Here is a 17,962-nt window from a genome sequence, read left to right on the forward strand (position 1 = left end):
CAGAGCAAACTGACTCAGGCTCACGTGGCTCAGTGGCAGCACGTGCACGCAAACCCAACTCAAAAATCTACACCCCTTCGTATATGTACCAAACCTCCTACCACCAATTAACACACAGCGGCGGAGTCAATACTCAGGGAACTCAATACACTTTTCAGCTTTAAGGTGCTCCAGAGGCCGCTTCTAGCTGTTTTATAAAATCCCGGCTCACTGACTTCTAACACTGGAAGAAAAGACCGATTTTGCCATTGTTTGCACAGCAAGTCTGAAATGTTCACAGCGAGATGACAGAATAAGTCTAAGACATAAGCAGAATAATTTTTCCAGGTAGACAGACATAATGGACATTGTGCTATTCTGAAGCACTAAGCAACGGAATCAAAACAAAATAACATTTGTTAAGCCTTCTTTTGCAAAAGGAATATTAAGACTGTTAGAAGGTGCAACAGCGCCACCTATGGCTAAAAAGACCTTCCAGGTTGCCGGGAAAGATGCAACACAAAAATTGCCTGTAGGATCAGAAAAGAGAATCAGATAACTAAAAGCTTATGTAGCACATACTGCACTTTGCTTCGGGGGAAGGGAAGGGTATTCAGTATTTAATCTGATATTGCTAATACTCCTGAATATAAACAAAAGACATAGGTTCATGGAAACTCATCTTAGAAGAGGAAAGAATCCAGTCCAGCCACTTCATTTTACAGGAGGGGAAACTGAGACATGGGTTCTGTCCTGCAATCGGCAGCAAAGCTCTCCCAGGCCTCATGTCTTGCACTGTAGCATAAACCAACAGATCTGTACTAGGCCTATATTCATAAAAGTCACGTTTGTATTTTTCCAACAGTAGGTTATCTAAGTATCTTGCAAAATAATTCTCAAAGAGCCAGGATATCATACAAGATTGATGAAATACAAAAACATTTATTTACATAATAAAACAGCATGAGCTTTATTCTATTAAAAAAGTGACTTGTTAAATCAATGTTTTGATATTTTAAACCTGTTAAGAGTGCAGGAAAAAAAATCAAAATTTTGCTTAATCACAAAAGAGAGAAGCTTATTCCCTGAAAATGATCAATGTGGATTTTACTAAACTTAATGAATCTGGTCAGAATTCCACGAATTTAAATGTCTGTGTGGATGGTTACACGGCAACATGAATTCTGAGTTGTAACAATACATATTCTGTGTAAATAATATTCAAGGTCGTCTGATTAAGGCAATTTAACTAGTCCCTGTCTCACTAGTATGATACAGATTTCATTAAAACTTCATACTACACTAAAAAAAAAAAAAAGAATCCTTGTTACTTTAAACCATATTCAAATATATCATATATATAAATATTATAAATATTGAATATGCATCAGAAATAAGCGACACTCTTTAGTATTCAGAGTTGATCCTTCTAAAATATCTGTCATTCTGACAGCACATTTTTATTAAGCACCTCTTGGGTTCTTTGTATACAAGGCGTCTAACTCTCACAGTCAGACAAGTTAAACGATATTAGTCAAATTTCACAAATGAGGAAATGTACTTAAGCCATGAAAACAACTTACATATTCACCATCAGGAAAGAAAAGAGTAAAGATTTTACTTATAATATTCACTGACAATCTTGTCTTCCATATTAAGACTACATAAAACCAATTCAGTCTTTGTAAGTATTTCTGTCAATAAGGGCCACTAGAGAAAAACAAGTAACATCATTAACAGTGGTTGGACTTTCAAAGCCCACTTCTCTTTGGCACTATAATTGTTTTTAATGATTTGTTTTTTGTGCTAACAGACCACTAAATTAAAAAAATTAACTTTTTAAGTAATTACCTGAGAATTAAACATTTGTGAAAATGTACAATTTTAATTTATGACACTCTGTCTCACATTCTCACTGGTGTCTCTCCTTTGAAGTCCTCATAAGGCTGAGATCACTAAAATCGGCCATTTATGGAGTCACAGAAGTTCAGGTAGCCACTCAACGGGAGGCTGATTAGAGGAGCAATTAAGAATGCATCCTGTGCAGCCTGGGTTCCAGCACCGAGCTAGCCACGGCCAGCTGGGTGTGATTTAGGACAAGCTGCTCCATCTCTCAATCCCTCAGCTGCAAAAAAGGAGACACTGATACCTACCCTCAAACACCTGCTATGAAGGAAAACATGAGGAAAGCATATTTAGTGTTAGGGAGGTGTCCACTCAGAGCGAGTTTGGTCATTATGATGATGAGGATGGCTGTTAATAAATTAAGCTAGACCAAAAAGGAGAAATCACCTTAAAGGAGAAACATTTTAATTCAATCAGCATTTCCTTTTGGATGGATTGCAGAATGTTCTATTGATGTTTTTAATAAACCAAGTTTTGTCCATTAATTATAGATTTACAGGTTCATGGACAAGTCTCCAGAAAAAGAATTAGAGGCCTCTAACCTCTGAATACTAAGAAAGTAAATTAAAAAAAAAATTATTTGGGAGATTATACCTCATTTGGGAGAGTATGTGCTTAGCATGCATGAGGCCCTCAGTTCAGTCCCCATAAACTCCATTTAAAAACTTTCTTTTTTAAGAAATGGAGAATTAAAGCAAAAAGATGGAGGAATACAGAATATTTTAGAGACTCATCTCAGATTTAAGATGGGGAGAAAACATCCATTTCTCAGAGGAAATCTTGAGAACTATGTAAACAGTATCTGAGATGTCTAGTCTTCTAACATTATTCATGAATTCATATTACCAAGTCTTAAAACTACCTGATAACCCACAGAGGTGATACTGATCGTAACACCTGCCAACACGGATTGAGCTCCCGCTAGGACTGCTGTGTTCTGACATCTCTGCTCCTGAGGCCTGACCAGGCTGAGAGCACTAAATTCGGTCATTCATGAGCATCTCGTGTAAGTCCTCCATGTGTGCTTCTAACTCTCCCCTCACCAGCCCCTCTGAGGGAAGCACTGTTATCATCATCCCCACCTGCAGATAAGGCCACTGAGGCACAGAGACTAAACCCTTTCCAGGTCACATTGGCATTAAAGGACGTCTGTATTTCTGCTGTTTTGCTTTTGACAAAGTAATCTGAGATAACAATTCAAGGGAGACTGTTAAATAGTCAAGTCTGTCAGGTCTTCACCTCAAAGAGCAGATACTATAAATTCCTGATGTAGGATGAGGCTGCCGCCACAAACTGACTCAGCTTGAAATTAATATCCAAGGTGAAGCAGCGGATTCACGTAAATATTCACGACTGTCAACTCCGCTCACGGGTCTGGGCCCTTCACTGCCTGAACGGGGGTGAAATCCCCACCCGTGTCAGGGAGGGACTCGCAGCTCTTCCGGGACTCACCCAGGATTCACGGGCTGTTTCCCCCCACAGGCTGTCCTCAACGATTAAAAAACTCTCAAGATTTTTACACCATGCAAAACTGAAAGACATTTCTGCAGATGGAGCACTTTCTCAGGCTTAAACCTTTTTTGCCTACACTCAGCAAGGGGCAAAAAAAAAAAAGAAACATGACTCTACAAAGTCTCTGACCCTCACCACTCACGGGAGTAGAACGGCCACAGCAGCAGATGAGACTTCTCATTGCACGATGAGAACAAAATAAAGCCGCCCCAACAACAGGCACTCCCAGAGACAGAGCTCAGCAGTCTTCTGCACACTCACAGTTGTGCAGCCCTCACCACCATCTATTTCCTGAACACTTCATCACCCCAGAAGAAACCTCCTGTCACTAACAGTCACTCCCTAATCCCCCTCCACCCAGCCCCTTTCAACCATCACCTGCTCTCTGCCTCTGCATGTGCCTTTTCTGGGCATTTCAGATCACTGAAATCAACAATATGTGGCCGTTTGTGTCTGCTTCCTTTCACTTAAAATGCTGTTTTCAAGGCTTGTCCATTTTGAAGTGGTATCAGCATCTCTCTCTCTCTCTTTTTTTTTTTTGAAACCGTTAAAGTTTATTAGAAGGTAGTAAGTACTATCAAAAAGAGTACGGTGGAGCATAAGTGATTGGGTTTCAAAGGGAAAAGTGCGGGTTGAACAGTCAGGGAGGAGTTCCCAGAACAGGTGGCCTTTTTCATTTTCCTCTTTATTTGTTTTTTCTTTTTTATTCACTCTTACATGTGAATAATGTTCCACAACATGGAGTTACTACATTCTGTTCTTCCATTCAGCAGCTATTTTTGGACGAAGTCCAGTCGAATGAGTGTAAGAAGTGACTATCATGGATGGCATTTAAGCAAAGGGCAAGACGTGCTTTCAAAAAACAAGCCAACAAACAGAGGCACAAGGAAATTCAGTGCGTTTCTGAGCAAAGAGCATGCTTGCTTCGGCAGGACTACCGTGCAGGGCTGGGGCGGATACTGGCAAGAATCACGGTGAGGGAGTCACCTGAGAAAACTCCCCACTGCAAGCAGCTCAGCCAATTCTCCCTCACCCTGTATTGTTAGAGCCATGTTTCTAGGTTACTCTTATTTCAAGTAATAGTACTTTAACTGCACATCTGATCATCTGCCTCAGACCACATTACCTAGAAGCCACAGAAAATCATTCACTGACCGGAGCAGCTCCAGGACATAACGGTGATGGATCAGGGAGTCCAGCAGCATTCCAGCCTGCAGGCACAAACCCCACATGTGCCCTGGTGATGTCCGGAAAATAAAATGCATGGAAATATCTCATTGCTGGTACACGACATCTGCCCTCAAATTGCCCCAAAATCATGCTGGCAAAGCACTACTCAAACTTTTCACTCCAAAAAAAAAAAAAAATGCTAAGAAGGCAAATTTAGGCCCTTCCATTAAAAACCAGCAACCATCACTGCCAGTATCTGAGCTGGAATTCTCCTGACTTCAAAAACCACCGCGCAGTTACTTTTCAAACGTGAAAGTCATATATGTATTCCACGTAGATGATATTACAGTAGGATTTTTCTTTTCAAAATTTCCAGTTGCAACATTAGCACAAGAAAGTTTATGTTTCAGCTTTAAAAAAATCAATTATCCTCCACTTTCTTAATTTTGAACCTATTATTATTTTATAAAGGGAGCTATGCTGCATATTATAAACCAACTGTTTGGTTTCTGCAAATAAGACCTTTATGACCTCACTATTTCAGAGCAAACTTTAATGATGTTTTGAGAGGTGGGGCCTGGGGCGCTCACTAACAGCTTTTTAAATACTGACAAGTATGTGCTCTTAAGTAATGCAAAGGCTCTAACTCCACACTAGCTCAGAAAGCAAAGAAACTGCACCAAAGACTTACTTTAACATTTTAATATATTCCTATTGTTTTGAATATTAAAGTTCTTAAAAGATATGATTTTTTTGAGAAAGCCAACAGCTGTATTAAATTTCCTCTCACCAAGAAAGCAATCTTTATCAAGAATAAAAACCCCTATAGAAATTGAAATGACGGGATGTTTCTAGCTAAGTGAACATGCAGATCAGAACACAAACCTAAATCCTATCAGATCTCACTAGAACGAGCTCAACAAAGTCTTGGGCTACCCTGGAACTTAGCTCTTCTTTTCCAAAAGTTGGCTGAGCTAAGATCATCACACAAGGCAGGGAAGGAAAGAAGAGGAAAGTCCACCTGGCAGCCTCCATCTGTTTACTTCCAGCCAAAAGTCGCCTCTAGGGTCGCCCTGCTAACAAGCCCTCCCCATAAGGAAATCCGGCATCCACACTGCCCCTGCCGTCCCCAAGCAGTCCCGACGCCTCTCTCCCAGCCTGTGAATGTTCTTCTAATGACCCCCCCTGTTGGTGGCACCCTTCCCCTCTTCCCTGCTACACACACACACACACACAGAGCCACAGCAGTCTTCCCAAATCACAAATTTGATTACATCACCCCCACTTCAAACCCTTCAGAGGCTCCCTGGTGGAATTCTAGCCCCACCCCAGACACTGCTTGCCCAGCCTCACCTCAGTACACAGGTCCCCAGTGACCTCAGGGGCCCCCTGACTTGCTCCTACTCCCCACTTGTCTCCAGGCTCATTTTGACTGTTTCCCAAGGAAGCCTTCCCTCCTTCCAACTACCACAATTTGTTCCTCTATTCCTAGAACATTCTAGGCTAAGTCAACTTCTGACAATGCTAAGCTCACAAGAAGCAAATACATTTTGCTTACTAATGTGGGTCCACCCTCTCTCCCCTAGACACACAGAAGTGCACGTGTTATGAATAAATGAATGACGGGGTGGGTCTCAAAGGGACAGACATACCTACTCTCACCCGTCCCTACCCTTGTGTCTGTAGAATATCAGAAGAAAAACCAGAATTACCTTTACTGAGGGTCACTTTCTGATGACACCCTTCACTGACTACTGTGTCAGTTCTAGTAAAACCCAAGCTCTTCCAAAGCCCTCCATCCCGGACTCTCTCCAGTGTCCTCACCAGCAGGGGCACCTTCCACCCTGGACCACACAGGGCACTCTCCCCGTTTCCCCACGCCAAAAGCCTCCAGGCATCTGCCCGGGCTGCACCTGCCACCTGAGCCACATTCTTGACTACTTCTCCTGGCTGACACTCTGTCCTCACAAATGAATATAGAGTCCATTTCTTCCAGGAAGTCCTCTCTAATAATGTCCTTTAGGTCTTGGTTGGGCTTCATCTATAGCAGCAGTACATGGTGACCAACTGGGTGTTTGCCCGCTCCTTTGAGACCACGAACTCTTGGGGGCCACGTGGGAAGGAGTGAGAGATTACAAGAGGGGTGCGGGAAGCAAAAAGCAAAAATCACAGCCCAAGTCCCAAATTCAAAGATACTTTCTCAGGAAAAATTATAAACAATTTCACACGTGTGCAATTTGGCTACTGTTTTTGTGGCTTGTGGACAGCAAGAACTTGGTGTTCTAGTCCAAAACCCAGATTACATGCAAAGAAATGTATATATTCATATCCAAAGGAAACCAGAGCTGCTCAAAAACAGTTTGCAGTTAGAATTGAAAGGAACTTTGATAAAGGCAATCTCTCTCTCTCTCTTCCTTCTTTTCTGGCATCATATAATTTTAGAAGTATTTGCGTGACCAAGAGATGGCTACAGCCCGTGATTCTTCACTGGAGTGTTTGGGGCTGAGGAAGACCAGATTACATTCACTGCGTAAATGCAATCACACCAACACACTGATAGGTGCCGTGGTGGTGGAGATGATGTTCCAAAGCAGGCAACCTTATTCTGTAAGAGAACTCTAAATAGAAAGTAAGAAATGCAATGTCCTGTAGTCAATTTCATTTGCTATATGGGTCATTAATTGATAGTATATCTTGTCTAATGAAACCCAAAAATAAATTGTCAACGTCGATTTTCTTCATCTGACCATTTTATGCTAACTTTGGATATTAAACCCTCACTCCATAAGTAAAACTCAGGCCTACGCTGCAGCAGTTACATTCCGTGGAAGAAAGCCGATCAAGGGAGAACTGGAGAGTTTCCCTTCAGAAGCTGCTAAGTCTGGTTTTGCACCTGTACGTGATTTGCAACCACGTCATCGAGAATGGAGAAAACCTAACAACTGTGGGGCGAAAAGCACTGAGGTGCTTCAGAAAAATCAAAGAACGCTGAGCTTTGTGAAACAGTCCTGAGGCACTTAAATCGTACTTTTTCTGAAAGGCTCCAAAACTGACCCAATTCACCATTCCAGGTTCAACAGGGAGGTACCGGATTTAGTAGAGAAAACATGCCCTTGAAGTCTGACAAGGCCTTGCTTGAATTCTGCTGCAGCATTTACTAGCCACTAAACGGACCAATTCCTTAACCCCTCTGAGAAGGCTTCCCAATCCGCAAAAGGGGGCTGCCACCGCCCACCTGGGAGTCATGGATGAGAACGCAACACGCAAGTAGGGCTGCCGACTGGTACCTGACACGGGGCCTGACTAGCTTCCCTCCGCTGCCCTTCTCCCCCTTTAAACTTGCACTGTTCCCCCGGTAAGAATCAAGACCACGGAACAGAATGCCCGATTTTTCTGTGTATCCCCGGATACATGACTTACCCTTAGGAGGCCAGAAAAACTGCTTCCTCCCCAGTCACTATCAACGTTCTTAAGATTCTGGGTATTTTTAACTCTATTTTCCAGGGAGACTATTCCAGAACTTTCCAAGCACCATTCTCCAGGTTGGCTCCCCTCCCAGCACCCATCCTTTCTCACTTCAGATACTCTGTATGATTGCCGTCTGTTCATGGGAAAGCGAGTCCGGTAGGGTGGGGACTCCCAAGGACTCCCCCCTCCCTCACAGGTGAGTGTGACTACCTTCTGCCCACTCCTCACTCCAACTCCAGCTTCTAAGAAGTCTACCCTCCAGGACCCTGCAGACTCTGCATCTTCCCAAGACACACACGTGGACACGACCCTCCCTTCAGATTTCTTCCTGGCTGGCCCTGCACACCCCCCGGCCCCTTAAAGATAAATGGCATTAGGCTGAAAATCGCAAATGTCGCTGACTGACACACCAAAGCTGCATGGTCTGGGCTTTCCTCCAACACAGGCAGGGCCCTGCCCCCCCTCAGCCTCAGTCTGCAGCTCTCGAGATGATCTAATTCACATGCAAGGCTATGAACACCAGCTAAGAATGACGACTCCCAACGTGTATCTATAGTCCGGCTCCTTCACCTGAGCCACAATCTCATAGACACGAGTGCCTCTTTGAAGTCCTAACTTGGATGACAAATGGCATCTTAAAAATGCCTCATGTTAACCATTTACTCTGGAATTCGATTCCTGGCAGGTACCTCCCAGACTCCCCATTTTAGTAACAGCCCCAGCACCCAACTATGTGTTTGAGGTCACATTCAATTTCCAATGTTCCCTCCCCTAATCCCTGCCCTGGAATCAGTCCTATTATTTCCGTCGCTAAGCCCATCTCAAATGTGGTTCTACAGGGACCATGGCCGTAACCCCCCAAGTTCACAGCATGGTACACTGACTAACAGTCCTCCGTAGGGTGCTCCCTGGAGGGGGAGGCATCTCCTGCCGCTGGTCACCTCAGAAGGCACTGGATTCTCACAAAGGAGGCCCAGGAGAAGGGAATCAAGGTTCTCCCGTGGTCTGAGCTTTGAAGGGCCCGAGGTCTGGGGGAGCTCCTAATTAGCAGACACACTTGCCAGTGAGCAGATGAGGATGGAGGAACCCAGGCAAGGCTGTTCTCACTCCAACCCCTGGGCTCTCGGGAGCCACGGGAAAGGCCTGTGTCCAGGGCACAGCCCGGCCATCACAGATCCCAGCCAGCATTAGCCAACACGGACAGCCTAGTCTCCATCTAATTGTGACAATTACTTCTGTTCTGTTCCCCACCCAGAATGTGATGGACTCATTCAGATATTATGGCCTGTCTCAAGCGATACAAATTCAGTGATAAATGAAGTGTCCACATTTGGACCAGAGCATGAAAGGAGAAACAAGGCCTCATGTTCAGCATGATGGTGGTGGCCAAACCCTTCCACCGAGTGAGATGAACCATGATGGGGGTGAGAATCCAAGGTCCTAGGTCGGCCAAAACATCTTCCTTCAAGGTTGGCTGGGGTGTTGCAGACTCCCTACCGCAAACTAACTACACGGCCGTCAGTGGTGGACATCAGCTGCAACAGACACGGAGTCAGATATTTATCCCAACATGGGTTAAAAGTAAAGGCCGGGGCAGGGAGGCCTGCACGGCTGCTGAGGCAAAGCACAGACCCGGCTCTGAATGCCCACTGGCTGGAGAAGAGAGGAAGCTACGGTCCCCTTTAGCGGTCGCTGTGTCAACAAGATCCAGGTGAGCCAGCTACTTAGGAGAAGGCCATGTTTTCCTGATACTCAGAAAAACCAGCCTCGTAAAGGGAACACAAGAGTGGCATGGATTTTAGACCCACTTCTGCCCCTTTATGAAGGCAAAGTAAAGTAAATGGCACAGGGATGTTGAATGCAAAAAAAAAAATTAAATAAGTAAACGGTGACTGCTTCCTCCAACAGCGTCCCCTGCAGCTGCACACCCATGAGCCTGCCACTTTCTCACCAGTGACCGCTGGCCAGGAAGTGCCATCACGCACGTCACACTGTGACAGCCAGGAACCGCGTGAAGAGCACGTTTGTGTAAAAGCAGGAATCGAGCAAGATGCTGCAGAATTTGACTTTACAAGTTTAAATACTCCATGAAAAGAATCCCTCAGCAGCCGCCTAAATCAATTCGCATCTCACTTCTTCAAAACAATCAAACAAATTTAATAAGGGCGCATTTGTCACCAAATATAAGGAGGACCAAACAGGTTCCTCAAAGCAAGGATTTTAACAGGTATCAAACACCAGTGGGTGATGTGCTAACAAAGCAAATATTCCAAAAAATTAGAAAATAAAAAATGACTAGGATAATACATGGATCAAGGCAACTGTTAAGTTTTTGCTCTTTAAAGCGATGGAGACTGTACGGAGGGCAATCTGGATATTTCCAATGCAGGGTGTGCACAGCCCACATTTTCAGACGCAACAACATGCTCACTGGGCAGTACAAGAGAAAAAGAATAAAGAAAAAGGAAAAGAGGAACAAGAGAAAATTAGAAACACACAAGAACAAAAATGATTTTGACAGCATGTACAAGAATTTATGTGAGTGTGTGAGGCCAGGGATGCTGGGACGGTGAGACCCACACTCACCTCCTGCTCCAGGGAAGGCAGGGGCCTGAGGGGAGCGGTGCTGCCGGAGGACCCCAACGTGATCAGCGCCCCTAACCAAAACTCCACCTATATGCGTCTAGGCAGCTTTTGAGCTACAAATTGTGGTCGCATTTCAGGCTGGACAGTTTTACTCACTTCCACCAAGAGTAGCAGGAGAGAATTAGGCTGTTCCTGTACCAAAGCATTGTTTAAAAAATTAATGACTGTGGAATAGTAAAAGAAAAAATTGAGTAAAAGTGACTGGAGGAGAATGTGCTTGACCCGAGCTCACTGGCCACGTTATCTCACTGACGTTAAGATGCTGGCTGAGCCCTTATGGTAGCAAAACAGACAGACCCACCAGGAGGGAGGTTTAATGCGCTGCTGTATTTTGATGCCGAGAGCCATGCCTGGTACACGAGGTTCTGGGTAAACAATGGTGACAGTGTCAACCACTATGGGTTAAGCACACATCCAGCTACTCCGCCAAATCCCAAGGGCAGACTTCAAAAGGCAAAAACAAGTTGGCATTCTCTGGTGCGTCTGCAGAGTCAGAGCCAAGCATTTGCTGAGCAAAAATGTCACCAGTGCCTCCTATGACAAAAGAGGAGGCACTGGCCTGGGGCTGGGGCAGGGCTCTAGGCTTCCACTGCTCACCAATCAATCTGTCCAGGGGGAGAACGTGGTCTCTGCGTATGTTGCACCTATGCACCTACCTTGACTGACGCCTGGGGGCTCAGCAGGTGGTGACATGTGAGGTGAACGGAGCCAGCCTCGGTGTAGCACAGTGCTGGCAGCTATGCCCTCAGCAGTGCCCAGGCTCCTAAACCTGACACCTCATCTCCAAGGAGCAGAAGGGGAGTGCGGGCATGAAGATCACAGGGCCCTGTGAGGACAAGTACAGGCCATGACATGACTTGCCCCTTCCTTAAGCCATAGAGTTATGTCCGGGAGGAACAGAAAATTCATCCAGAGCCCGCTAGGCACCTCACACACGTGGGGGACTCGGGTCCCCTGTGCCTATCACTCACAGGGCTGGTCTGGACATTCTTTTTATCAATTCTCTGGCATCTTCTCCTCCAACTTACCAATAACCAGAAAGTAGAATCTGATCTTAGTTAATTTCAAGAATCACAGAGCACCGCCTCCACAGTGGGCCCGGCAGCCGTGCCAGGTCCTCCGACCGTCACCTGTCAGACCGCCATGAGTACTCTCCAGACTCAAGGCCTGAGGCCGTAGGCCGTGGGCACACAGCTTCCCTCACTCTCCCCAGCAAAGGGGGACCACCTCTCGGCAAAGGCATGTCACCCTCTTCTGCACGAAGGACAGCACTATAGATACACGGGGAAACAGAGCAGATGGTGGGGGGTTAGGCAGCCCAGAAGAGCTCGTCTGTAATTCCGAGACAAAGTGGGGCCGTTGACTTAATCACAGGGACAAAGTGAGGATGAACATTTCCCTGCTCTTTCCCATACTCCGTGATACGCCTTTCCCTGCATAAGGAGTTCATTCGGAGGTCCCTGGCGGTGATTCTGATGTCCTAACATGGCATGCTGGCTGTCGGGCAGGAAGAGAGGGCCTGAGCCGAACAGGTGCTGGGCCTGGGAGGCAGGAGACACCGGCTCCAGCCCCAGCTCAACCAGCGCCTCGTTCTGCCTCTCGGGATTCAGCATCTCATCTACAAGCAAAGGGATGAGACTATCTAAAGACAGGCTGCCCAACATAAATGAAATGAGAGCCATGTAAAGAAAGTTTCCCAGTTGCCACATTTAAAACGGTAAACAAAGAAACAAACCAACAAACAAAAAACAAATACTAGAAAATGATTTTAAGAACAAATCTTAACCTACTGTATGTAAAATACTATCATTTTGACATGTAATCAATATAGGAAGTGATAAGATAGTTTACATTCTTTTTACTAGACAAGTCTCAGCGTCTGATGTTCATTTGACCTACAGCAAATCTCAGCTCAGAGCAGCCTCCTCCCCAGCTCTCCTAGCATCAGTGGCTGTGGCTACTCTATTGGTCAGCAACTCCAGGGGTCCCACCAGGGTCCTGGCTGAAAAGCTGCAGTAAGTGTCCACAATAACCCTAAAAGGATCTCTCTGAAACAAAGGCGGATTCACTTTTAAATGTCTGTAAAGCGGCGGGCTGCACCTCCCTCCACCCTTGGCTACAAGAGAGTCCTCTTCCTTGCTGATCACTTTCTGGATGTAGGGAAGAAACCCGGCACACAGCCAGGGTGGACTGGCCTCCAGGTAAACTTACCTGCTTTCTGTGCCCAGTCCCATGATGTCCTCCTTCTCAAATGGGATGCAGAGAAGGAGGATCTTGTCCCCAGAATTTTCGGATGCACCGTCCAGCCACTTGGACTTGGGCAAGATGAAGAGTGACTCAGTGAAGTCGTCGATCCTCTTCTCCACCACCCTGCAGTCCTCGTAAATTGAAGGCCACTTCGGTGCGCGGCTGCTCGGCCACCTCCCCATGCAGCAGAAAGTCAAAGAGCTGAGAGTCATAGAGCGTGGTGCCATACAGCTCCTCTGCACGTGGAGCTTTTCGAAGCCTTGGCCGAGAGGCATTCAGTAATGATGACAAGGCCCAAGACCTTGCGGTGGGTCTGGAAGTCGCTCCACCCATTCTTGGGCGCATAGTGGTGCCTGTAGTGGATACAGTTTGCCCACTGGGAGCTGCACGGACTGATCTGACTCACCAAGGTGATTCACTTATAGATGCAAAAGAAATTCTCCTCTGAGATGATCCCCACGTGTTCGACCACCACGGGGAAAGTCTGGTGGTCCTCAGCACACTGCACGTAGTCAGGGATGCTCATGCTGCAGGCCCTGACGAGAGGGGAGAGGAGATCGAGGTACATACTGTACTGTGGGCTGCAGGTCCATCTGGGTTGCGATGACCTGGTGTGTACCAACCAGAAGGCAAGGGAAGCTCAAGTAAATCCGGAGGTACAGTTTGTCCTCAGAGTCTTCAAATGGCTACCGTAGCTCGGATCACATTACCCAGCTTTTGGTCTAGGCTTCCTGCCCTGCAGAGAAGGGTCATTTCTTGTTTTCTGTTTCCAAGCACCTACCAAGGCCCTGATGCAAAGTCACTGCTGAAAAATGCTGAATAAGGAAGTGAACAAAGGAAGTGCTTTCCCCAACCTCCTTCAGCAGAATATAAAGAAAAGGACTACAGTGGGATCAAAAGATCTGGTTTTCTATCCAATTTATTTGAACTCCTAAGCTTCAGAATAATGGATAAGAAAACTTGCCTTGGGGAGAAGGGTACAGTTCAGTGGTAGAGCACGTGCTTAGCATGTACGAGGTCCTGGGTTCAAACACCAGTACCTCATTTTAAAAAATGAAACAAATAAATAAACCTAATTACCCTCCTGAAAAAATATTTTTTAATTCAAAATTCAAAAAAAAACCTTGCAATTGACACAACATTGTAAACTTTACTATACTTCAATTAAAAAAAAATCTTTGTCTTACATGAAAATATCTGGATTACAGAAGTTTGCAAATGTAAAATGCCTAGGGTACCACCTGCAAAAAAAGGGGTGACTGTAAAATTTAGTATCGCTCCTTTATGAGCTATATTTCCTTTGGGGGGGTTATAACTTCTTAGAGCTAATTTTCTCAGATTAAAAAATATAAACATTACCTGATTCTCAGGACTGCTGAAGAATCAGATAACCCTATGAAAGCATCTGACCCACAGAGGTTACTCAATAATATTTGTTGAATGAACGAATAAACCAGCAAAGTGAATGCTGCTCCCTGCCACAGACCATCATAATGGTACTGCCTGGAAATCCCAAGCCCACGTTCCACCCGTCTCGACACTAACCATGTGGGTGACCTGGTCAGGCCTGTGTGATTCTCTAAGCCCCAGTTTAATCGTGAATAAAATTAGGGCAATAAAACAAACCTCAAATTGTTAGTGAGTCAGTAATGAATTGTACCCCAAACTTTCAAGTTGGAACCATTAAGGAAAACTATACAAAGGGTCCATAGGCCCTCTCCATATTATCTCTTACAACTACATGGGAATCTACATTATATCTCAAAATAAAAACTCTAATTTTTTAAAGAGGCTATTGAGGTTAAATGAGCTCACTGTCTCAAATAAGGAACACAAAGCACAAATAGGACAATGCCCAGCACATGAGATACACTCAGTTAACATTCCCACTCAACCCATTGGTCCCTCCAACTTCAGAGCAAGAGGATGGGTCCTCGTGGCAAGAGGCCACTGCACCTGAAGCTAACAAAACTAATGGTGCCCACTTCCAAGAGCTCCTGTCATCACCCTTGTTCTAATTTTCTATTTGTAATTTTTTTCTTTTTATTAAATAGAAACTCCCAATTGCATAGCCTTCACCTGACTAGACATCATGATGGCAGCCCTTCAAAACCTGACCACAGAGATCATGATGGCAGCCCTTCTTGGTGAAACAATAAAATGAAAATCCATTTCCACAAGACCTCTGTGTAAATCTACTAGGGAACTTAATCCTGGACTGAGGAAGAGGACTGGGGAGGAGGGGGCAATCAGGCGCACAGAAAACTATGGGCCACCTGTCCCACGATGGACTTTAGACTCAACCCTCACCCTCCAGGAAATTCAAAATACACACTGACAGATTGCTATGGACAAGAATTTTTTTTTTTTAAACAAATCCCTGAATCCCTAGCAGGTCTTATTTCTACCGAAACACAAATGGATTATGTGTATAATGTTTCACAAAAGCCCTAAAATATTATCACGCCAACTTGACACATCAAGAAAAACTGAGGTAGAGAAGTTTATCACATTGTACATGATTAGAGAGAGGCCACGTCAGACACCGTATTTAAATCCAAGCCACTGCTCCAGTGCTCACACTAGAAAGTGTGACATACTGCACCTTTCCTGCCCTCTCCCTGCAATAAATCTCTGAAGAGTCTTTTCTGTGCCACCTGGAATCACAATCACATCAATTTTCCACAAAGTGCTATGTCACTCCTTGGAGGCTGTATCAAAATCTAAAGGGTTGGGATGGGAGGAGTGATTTGCATTTTCTGTTTCTCAAAGGAAACATGGCTTTAAAAGAAACTGAAAAGCACATATCTAGTCTAAGCCCTCATTGTGCAGAGAAAAAAATGGAGGCTCAGAAGAGATGAGGAAAGGTCCTTATTAATAAATATATCCTCAGTGCAGCACCAAGCCAGCCCTGGGCACTGCTGGGGGAGGATCTGGGAGACCCAGGAGAATGAGTGTTAGAAAAAGGAAAGAGAATAAGCATAAAAGGCCCTGTCTCTACACCACCATACCATGGAATTCCACCAAATTACCAAGTAAGGGTGCAGCCAATATTAAGGTGGGCTAAGCAGGTTATAGAAACCTGGAAGTCTCAACCATATTGGAAATTCCAACATTTACTATGTTTTTTTCCCAGTTCAAGCATCAACTCAGTGGGAACTCTGTACCAGGGACTACACGAGGCCTGGAGTTCTCCCAAATACAGACCTCTATTACCACGTGTACAAACCACATAAAGGCCACCAGAAGAAAAGCACCCACAGATGGAATTACTGAAACTGAAAGCAGCCAACCAGCATATATTACTAAGAAAAATGGTGCTCCTAGAAATGGACTCATGGACATAGAAAGCCAACTGTGGTTAGCAGGCAGGAAAGGGGGGATTAACAGATACACGTTAATAAATATAAAATAAATGACAAGGACCTACTATATAGCACAGGGAACTATATTCAATTTCTTGTAATGAGTTGTACTAAAAACAATCTAAAACATATTTATACACATATGCATATGTTCATAACTGAATCTCTGCTGTACACCTGAAACTAACATTGTAAATTGACTACACTTCAAAAAAATTAATTTAAAAAAATAAGTAAAAATAAAAGCAACGCCATTAAGGAAAAATAAAAGAACACTCTAATCCCCTTAGCTGTAGCTGCTGAATATTTTTAGTTGCAAGCACCAAGTCCACTGGATCACTCCAGCACTGGCTGTCACTCTTTCTGACCATCAGAGAGTCACTTGGCTTCACTGAGGTTAATTTTCTCTTCTGTGAAAGGCTACAGTTGCAACTAATGATGTATAGAATCTCATCATTCACAAGCCCAACAATTAGTGAGGACTTCCCATGGGCCAGGCTCTGGAGAGATGAAAATATAGGGTCCCAGTTATATTCATGAGTAGAAGAAGTTTATGCCATAAAGACATTAAGTCTTCCTATTTTGATAGACAGATTCATTGCAATTCTGATTAGAATTCCTACCAGATTTTTCATGGAATGTAACAAGTTAATTTATGGTCAAGAATAGCCAAGAAACTTCTTTAGAACCACCACTGGGGAGGGGTGGATTGGTCATTCATTTCCACTGGTCTTTCTGATGTGATGAAAACGTTCTGGAATAATAATTGTTGCACAACTGTAAATATGCTAAAAGCTGCTGAATTGTACCATTTAAATGGGTGGACTTCATGGTGTGTGAACAATATCACAATAAAGCTGTTATATGAAAAAATATTTCTTGACAATTATTTTTCCCTCTATACTACTTAGTCTGCCCCACAATTTAAGAAAAACAAAAAACCAAAACAAACCAAACTGTGCCAGGAGCTCTTTAGGACTGCAATGTCCCTGGGTCTCCAACGCCTCTGGTGGTGCTCTTCCTGTTAACACACCAAGCTGGGCTGGGCTAGTTAGGGAATGTAACTGTCTTTTTAAAATCGATGGTCACACTTTTCACCCTGGGAGAGGGAAGGAAGGAGGATGACACAGCCTTATGCCTTCAGCTCATTTTTAACTGAACCAAGCCCTGCTTTCAACACTGTAATCCCTCTCACTATAAAAACACATGACACCAACAAGCACCGCCATCATAACACCTGAAAGTGTTCAAGGTACTTACCTGGGGCAGAAACACTGAGGGAGGAGACAGAAGCTCGCTTGGCACTGAGGATCCCTTTTCCCGACTCCACCAGTAGCTGGGCTTTACAGCCGGAGGCTCTCAGCCCAGGGAGCAGTGCAGACGCCACTGAGCTGTTCCTCAGGGAGCGGGAAAGGAAGACCAGGGCAGCCCCGGAGTCGCGGGGCAGGGAAATGGGTGGAAACGCGGGCTGCAGCCCCGCTCGGAGGCCATCCCCAGCCCCAGCCCCAGCTGCCCCGTCCGGGTCCGCAGACCCCGCCCGCCTGGGACGCAGCCCGCCCAGTTGTGGGAACGGGCCGGTGGCCGAGGAGAGGAAGCCCGGGAGGAGAGGACTCGCGGGCGAGAGAGGGGAAGGGGACGCCAGCAGCGGACTGAGGGGAGCCCGGCTGGGT

The 17,962-nt window shown here is 45.1% G+C and overlaps 1 long non-coding RNA gene across 3 annotated transcripts in view; it reads right to left on the reverse strand.

Annotated features, from left to right (window-relative positions):
- LOC141577152 (uncharacterized) overlaps positions 1-17,962 on the reverse strand; it is an 89,729-nt gene that overhangs the window by 43,655 nt on the left and 28,112 nt on the right. Inside the window, exon 4 of one of the 3 annotated variants that reach the window (XR_012505791.1) lies at positions 12,930-13,663. The exons of the other annotated variants lie outside the window; for them this stretch is intronic. This is a non-coding gene — a long non-coding RNA (uncharacterized LOC141577152). Of the gene's footprint in view, positions 1-12,929; positions 13,664-17,962 lie in introns of those variants that run through there. 3 annotated transcript variants of the gene reach the window in all.

This window comes from Camelus bactrianus, chromosome 3 (genome assembly GCF_048773025.1).
Source record: "Camelus bactrianus isolate YW-2024 breed Bactrian camel chromosome 3, ASM4877302v1, whole genome shotgun sequence".
Lineage (NCBI taxonomy): Eukaryota > Metazoa > Chordata > Mammalia > Artiodactyla > Camelidae > Camelus > Camelus bactrianus.